The sequence below is a fragment of the Bidens hawaiensis genome, unplaced genomic scaffold (genome assembly GCF_021521415.1).
Source record: "Bidens hawaiensis isolate Kalapana, Puna unplaced genomic scaffold, B.hawaiensis_p1.1 tig00033490_1, whole genome shotgun sequence".
Lineage (NCBI taxonomy): Eukaryota > Viridiplantae > Streptophyta > Magnoliopsida > Asterales > Asteraceae > Bidens > Bidens hawaiensis.
This window is the reverse complement of record NW_027495736.1, coordinates 145,673-152,774: the sequence shown is the minus strand read 5'-3', so window position 1 is coordinate 152,774 and position 7,102 is coordinate 145,673. Positions and strand designations below refer to the sequence as shown.

At 38.4% G+C, this 7,102-nt stretch overlaps 1 pseudogene across 1 annotated transcript; it reads left to right on the top strand.

Moving 5' to 3' along the window:
* Window positions 1-570: 570 nt before the first annotated feature.
* Window positions 571-5,140, top strand: LOC143584909 (alanine--tRNA ligase-like; annotated as a pseudogene). The gene is made up of 20 exons (XR_013144455.1): window positions 571-771; window positions 857-1,003; window positions 1,068-1,220; window positions 1,306-1,435; window positions 1,522-1,618; window positions 2,109-2,229; window positions 2,316-2,375; window positions 2,469-2,519; window positions 2,597-2,692; window positions 2,763-2,864; window positions 2,950-3,072; window positions 3,152-3,295; window positions 3,377-3,448; window positions 3,534-3,752; window positions 3,832-3,940; window positions 4,018-4,205; window positions 4,285-4,374; window positions 4,455-4,638; window positions 4,716-4,895; window positions 5,025-5,140. The product of XR_013144455.1 is annotated as an alanine--tRNA ligase-like (transcript).
* Window positions 5,141-7,102: the final 1,962 nt, after the last annotated feature.

Genomic DNA, 7,102 nt, shown 5'->3' with positions numbered 1-7,102 from the left:
TGTATATTAAGAGATTGCTAGAGCAGATATCAGGTATAATATGATGATACAAGATAAGATATGATAAGATGAGATGGTCATACCATTTGGGGTATTTATAGCCGAAGGTAGGTTTCCAAGGAGGTATGGCCGGCTGCAACAGTGTTCCTGTTCCACCAACAGTGGCCTACGCACGTGCCCTGCTGGTAGTTGGTGGGTAGGCAGCGGCTGATAGTGACCAGGCCTGCTGTGTACTATTCCTTTTCCACCAACTGCCGGCTACGCACGTGGTATGGCGGTAGTTGGTGAGTAGGCAGCGGCTAATAGTGACACAGTACAGGAGCATGCTGCTCGCCATACTGTGTCAGTAAGCTGTCGTCTCTTTAGTCAGATCTTTTTCCCATACCTCGTCAGGTACAGTACATAAGATCTTCCTGTATCGTACGGACTGGCTTATTTGGGCGGGAGTATTCCCCCTCCCGCCCTTGTGCGGGATTGTTCCCGGCTTTGCTCATTTCTTCAGGTGACACTGAGTGATTGAGAGCTAAGTGCCTTGTGCGTGTAGCCTTGCTGCGCGGGTGGCCTTCCCTGATGGCTTGTATCCGAAGCTGCGGGAACAGGCGGAGTCCTTCACCATCGGGAGGCATACAGGTTTATAAACTACCTACTGATAGGATATATGCTACTTATTTTGGTGGTGATGAGAAATTGGGCCTTCCTGCTGATAATGAAGCCAGAGATATATGGCTCAAATATTTACCATCTGCACGTGTTTTGCCTTTTGGCTGTAAAGTAAGTTTTGCATTATCTTTTATTGCATTAAACAGTTTGATACATTTGTTTAATCCTGTTATTCATATGTTTAATATTGTGTTAGGACAATTTCTGGGAGATGGGTGACACTGGACCTTGTGGGCCATGTACTGAAATACACTTTGATAGAATTGGTGGTCGTGAAGCTGCTAACTTGGTTAATAATGATGACCCCACATTAATTGAAATATGGAATAATGTGTTTATTCAGGTAAACGTAGTAACATAGTTTTTATGTTTTATATATATTGTTTGTTAAAATTTCTACTCGACAGTTTAACAGGGAAGCTGATGGTTCCTTAAAGCCTCTGCCCGCAAAACACGTGGATACTGGAATGGGTTTTGAAAGATTGACTTCAATTCTTCAAAACAAAATGAGTAATTATGACACGGATGTATTCATACCTATTTTTGATGCTATCCAAGAGGTAATAATATAATATAAATATCATGTAACCACTCTTGTAGTTTATATGCGTTAATTTCATATGCATTTCTTTGACTGTCACGTAGGCAACTGGTGCTAGACCATATTCAGGCAAAGTGGGCCCAGATGACGTGGATGGAATTGACATGGCGTACCGAGTTGTTGCCGACCACATCAGAACTCTTTCATTTGCCATTGCAGACGGTTCTCAACCAGGTTGACACAAAAACTTACCATTTTACTATTTTAATTTAAAATTTTCTAAAACCTATATTTTTTAGAATAATATTCTTGTTTTACAGGAAACGAAGGGCGAGAGTATGTTTTGAGGCGCATTCTTCGCCGTGCAGTACGTTATAGAACAGAAGTATTGAATGCAAAACAAGGATTTTTTAATGGGTATAAGTCAAATTAATAATATACTGTATATTGTAAATTTAGTGCCCTGCTTGCGGTGCGCGCATATAATGTATATATGTGTGAACCCTCGGGTGGGCAAAAGTAAAATTGCACTAATTTTGACGTTATTTTACTAATTTTGTGAAAATAACGTTAAAAGTGATGGAAGGTTAATCATGCATCATGTGGTGGCGTTGATAGCCGAAAGACAAGGGTACATGCACCAATCAGCCGGCGTCCCGATGATTGAGTGCTATGTGCCTTATGTAATATGTCCAAGGCTTGATGCAAAACTACTATCGAGCCGGGGGTCTCACCGGAAGCAGCCTCTCTATCCCCATGGGGTAGAGGTAAGGCTGTCTACATCTTACCCTCCTCAGACCCTACCATAGCTTTGCTATTGGTGGGATATACTGAGTACGATGATGATGATGATGATGATATTGTAAATTTGTAATTTATAATAGTTTTTTTATCATGATGGAATTAGATTGGTAAAAGTTGTGGTAAAAACAATGGGCCATGTTTTCCCTGAGCTAAAAGAACGAGAGGCACACATTATAGAGATCATAGCTGAAGAGGAAGCAAGTTTTGGAAAAACTATACTTAATGTAAGCTTTATATTAAACTGAAGAAAATGAAAAAAAAGTTGTGATTTAATTGACTTCAATAATTGTTTGCATATATGATGTTATAGGGAATTGAGAAGTTTAAGAAGACGGCTCAAGATGTTAAGGAAAATAAATTTAGTGGACATGTAAGTTTTTAGTTAATTACTTGTGCGAATAAATTCAAAGTTTTTCGTTGCTCATTATATTTTCGTTTTTTTAAACAAATTTCGTGTGTGCAGGATGCCTTTGTTCTATGGGATACTTATGGATTCCCATTGGATCTGACTCAGGTGTGTCAAGAGTTCTTTGAGATAATTTTTCATCTCAAATTTTAGTGTATTATTAATGTATGGTTATCTTATTTCAGTTGATGGCAGAAGAAAGAGGGTTGGTAGTTGATGTTAAGGGCTTTGATATTGCTATGAATGAAGCTAGAGAAAGATCAAGAAACGCTCAGAACAAGGTTTTCATTAATCTGCTTTATTATATCTTTTTTGTGGCCATATAATAGTACTAATGCAATATTATTGCAGCAAGCTGCTGTTACAATTGTAATGGATGCAGATGCCACCTCATCATTGCATAAGAGAGGGGTGGCAACAACAGATGACAGTTTCAAGTTTATATGGGATAAGGTATGTAGACAAGCCTGATTTTTTTACTTATATTTTATTTGTCAGCTCCGCACTGCACTATTGTTTACACTTAGAGCAATTTCAGGACCACAAAAGTGTGATAAAAGCCATCTACACAGGCTCTGAGTATGTGGACCATGCTGTTGCTGGCGATGATGTCGGAATAATTCTTGAAAGCACAAGCTTTTATGCAGAACAAGGTGGCCAGGTTAGTACTGGGTTAATATGCTAGAAAATCATTGCACCATTTGAGCTATAAAATTTACAATGGTTTTCTTGATTTTTAGATATTTGATACTGGACTAATTGGAGGCAAATCTGGATCTTTTGAAGTCTGTAATGTTCAAATATATGGTGGTTTTGTGCTTCATCTTGGTAAACTTAGTGGTGAGTCGGCCCAATTTCATGTGGGTGATGAAGTGACTTGTCAGGTATGTTGCTGAGGATGATTGCAAATTACTTGTTGATCAGTCACCCGGCGTTTGACCCGTCAATTTGGGAATCTTGTTTAGGTTGACTATGAAAGGCGTCGAGAAATTGCTCCTAATCATACGTGTACACACATGTTAAATTTTGCTCTTCGGGTAATCCAAAACCGGCACTTTCATAATCTTTACCGTCAAATTAACTGATCGCTTTAAAATTTCTAACAATACAATATCTTTGCAGGAAGTACTCGGGACTCATGTGGACCAAAAAGGATCCATTGTTCTTCCAGAAAAACTAAGGTTTGACTTCTCGCACGGGAAGCCTGTTAAGCCCGAAGACCTTCGAAAAATTGAGTCAATTGTGAATGAACAAATTGAAGCTGAGCTGGAGGTTTCTGCAAAGGAAGCAAGCCTTGCTGATGCAAAACGAGTGAACGGTTTGCGTGCTGTTTTTGGTGAAGTAAGAGTTTGAAATAAATGCGGAGTTGACTTTTTATTGATGCAAAATGCACAAATCTTAAATTTCATTTTAAGTACAGGTGTATCCGGATCCAGTTAGGATTGTTGCTATCGGTCGAAAAGTGGATGAGTTATTGGCTGATCCTGAAAATAAGGAATGGTCGTCAATATCTGCTGAACTTTGTGGCGGTACACACAGTTTTAAAAATTAGTAATTTTTATAGTTTTTTTAAATCTGTTAATTAAAATTTTGTGAGCAAAACTAGGGACTCATATTTCAAATACACGAGATGCGAAAGCGTTTGCTCTTTTATCTGAGGAAGGAATTGCTAAGGGGATTAGAAGAGTTACTGCTGTAACAACTAAATATGCTTTTGATGCGATTGACGCAGCAACTAAGCTTCTGGAGGAAGTTGACTTGGCATCTAAACTGGAAGGAAGCCCACTTGAACAGGTTGGCATATTTACTTTTTTGTACTATTTACATATTTTTCATTTTTGGCATATTTACATTCCTTGAAATGTGTTTCCAGAAAGTTACATTTTTAAATGGTCAAGTGGAGACTGTCTCAATTCCTGCAGCTAAGAAGGCGGATCTAAAGGCAAAAATCTCAAATCTTCAGGTTAGATAATAAAATTCTTGATAACTATGTGTTCATTCACAGTTTTCATACTCCATAATATTTTTTTTATAAAATTATAGAATCAAGTAATAAAGGCAAAAAAGAAGACTGCTGAGGAGAACATACGAAAAGCTGTTGAAGCAGCTACCAAGGCGGCGGAAGTTGCATTACATTGAGGGGAAAGCTTTCTGCATTTCACATGTTGGTGTGGGGTCGGATACTGCTGCTATCCGTGAAGCGGTTGTGAAAGTCATGGAACAAAAGGTGGTTAAAAATTTGTTTTTTTTACTTGTATTGTTTTTGGTATATTCATTTTTTTACTTGTTATGGTTTGTGGGCAGGGAGTGGCGGTGATGGTTTTTAGCACGGACGAACAATCAAAGAAGGCTTTAGTTTGTGCGGGTGTGCCGGAAAAGAGTGATAAAAGCAACCAACTGAAGGTTTTAGAGTGGCTGAAGGCGGCACTGAAGCCACTAGAAGGCAAAGGTGGTGGTGGGAAAGGCGGTCTTGCTCAAGGCCAGGTAAATGGGCGGGCAGCGGGCTGGGTTGGATTGGTGGGAGGGATTACGGGCCAATATTCGTTTGGGTCAAAATGTTTGTTTGTTAGTTACAAGGTGGTGGCCTTGCTCATCATGTCTTTTTTTTTTCAGGGACCGGATATCGAACATGTGGACGAGGCAATAGACGTTGCCAAGTCATTTGCGTCTCTCAAACTTGGCTGAAAGACAGTAATTTGTTGTGTTTTAACACAAACATTTGCTCATGCCGTCTAGCAGTAGCACACGTGACACACACTATGACATACTATGGTTCGGTTTGGGTTATGAGACGCATAGGGCGTTGACAAGTACACGGTTATTTGATGTGTTTGCTGGTGACTGTTTTCTATCTGTTTGAAACTTTTAGATTGTTTCTACTTTCTATGGTTCGATCCTCTATACAAGTACGCTGTTATTTGGCTTAAAACATAACTTATTTACCTACATGTTAGTTTCTTCGCATAGCTGCCGCTGTCAATTGGGTTACCAATAGTTTTATGGCTATATCTAGGGGTAAAGATAACATACAAATGGAAAAAATGTGCGAAGCGTACGAACTAGAACAAATTTGGAGGCGGTGACATTTTTGTAAATAAATGGAAATCATGTTTGTAGTGTAATTTAATTACTCTATATAGTTTACAAATAGAGTAATTATAGTTTACAAATAGAGTAATTTTATTTCTTTATTTGTAAACTATATAGAGTAATTTATTACTCTACTTGTTTCAACTAGAGTTAATTATTTTATTAATAGAGTAATTATTGAATCCGCTTCTTTTTCTTTCTTAAATTGTCTCCTTCAAAAATACCTTTGTAACTACAAATTGATTGGCAAATCGTACGTTTTATTGTTTCAATCTGTTATAAAAAGCTTCAAATCGACGAAATTGTAAACACGTATCTTCTCTAATATCATCACAAAAATCTGGCAAGACGTAGGTATTTAACTTTCGATCGGAATGATACATCGGCTCTGGTGGTCGGCCACCGCCGATTAGAGCGAGTATGATATAGCAGAAAGCGACGGAGATGCCACCACGAGTCAAAAGTCTCGCCGGATTTGTCGCAGTTGTATATACGGAAGCTGTGGTTGGTGTTGGCGGCAAGGCAAAGGAGCCTTGGTTGAAGGAAAGGTGGCGGAGGTTGGTGGTGAAGTGATTAAAATCTGGTAGTTTTATGGTGGATGAGGAAGAAGATGGAGATGGATCTGATGGTTGGATGAGGAAGAAGATGAATATGGGGTTTGGTGGTTTTATTCAGTTCGTATGTTTAGTACGGATATTTTATTTGTATTTGATTTATTTTCTATATCTAGATATATAAGTGTAACGTCACTTTTTTATATATAAAATTATGCATCCATAAGTGTAACGTCACTTTTTTTATATATAAAAGTTATGCAACCATAATACACGGTTTTCCTAGTTTAACTTTCAATAGGTAAACTTGTAAAAGAATTTTTTATTGTTTTGAATACATAAATCAGTCATACAACTTGCTTGTCGGGTTCTTTAGGCAATATCCCGTTCAACTTTTGTTTTCTGCTTTTTGGTTCATTTACTATTATGGCCTTTAATGAATTTAAGTATTTCATGAGAAACATGGATACCGTAGACATATGGATACCGTAGACATGTACAGAAAAACGGTCTGCAACCGGTTAACCAGAAATTAAATCGGACTGGTTTATTATAGTGCCCTACCCTTGCATTCTAGCCTAACCTTCGCACCCAATAACAATATGCATTTTAAATCAAGATCCCGTTTTGATGATTAAATAAAGATCCAAGCACCCGTTAATTCTACTAAGAACCACACGCATTGCAATGGTAAATATTGAATTGCAACACTCTAGTGATGAGCTCGGTACCAGAAGCAAAAATTTAGTAAAATGCTGGAACCGTACCGATACCAGAACCTCAAAAAGTTGGTAGAGAGTTAAGTACCCATTTCGTTATGTTACTAGGGACCATTTGCTCATCCCTACAACACTCTACAAATCATAGTTATGCCATCGATTCAATCTAGCGATGACTCATCATCATCATCATCGTACTCAGTATATCCCACCAATAGCAATGCTATGGTAGGGTCTGAGGAGGGTAAGATGTAGACAGCCTTACCTCTATCCCATAGGGATAGAGAGGCTGCTTCCGGTGAGACCCCCGGCTCGATAGTAGTTTTGC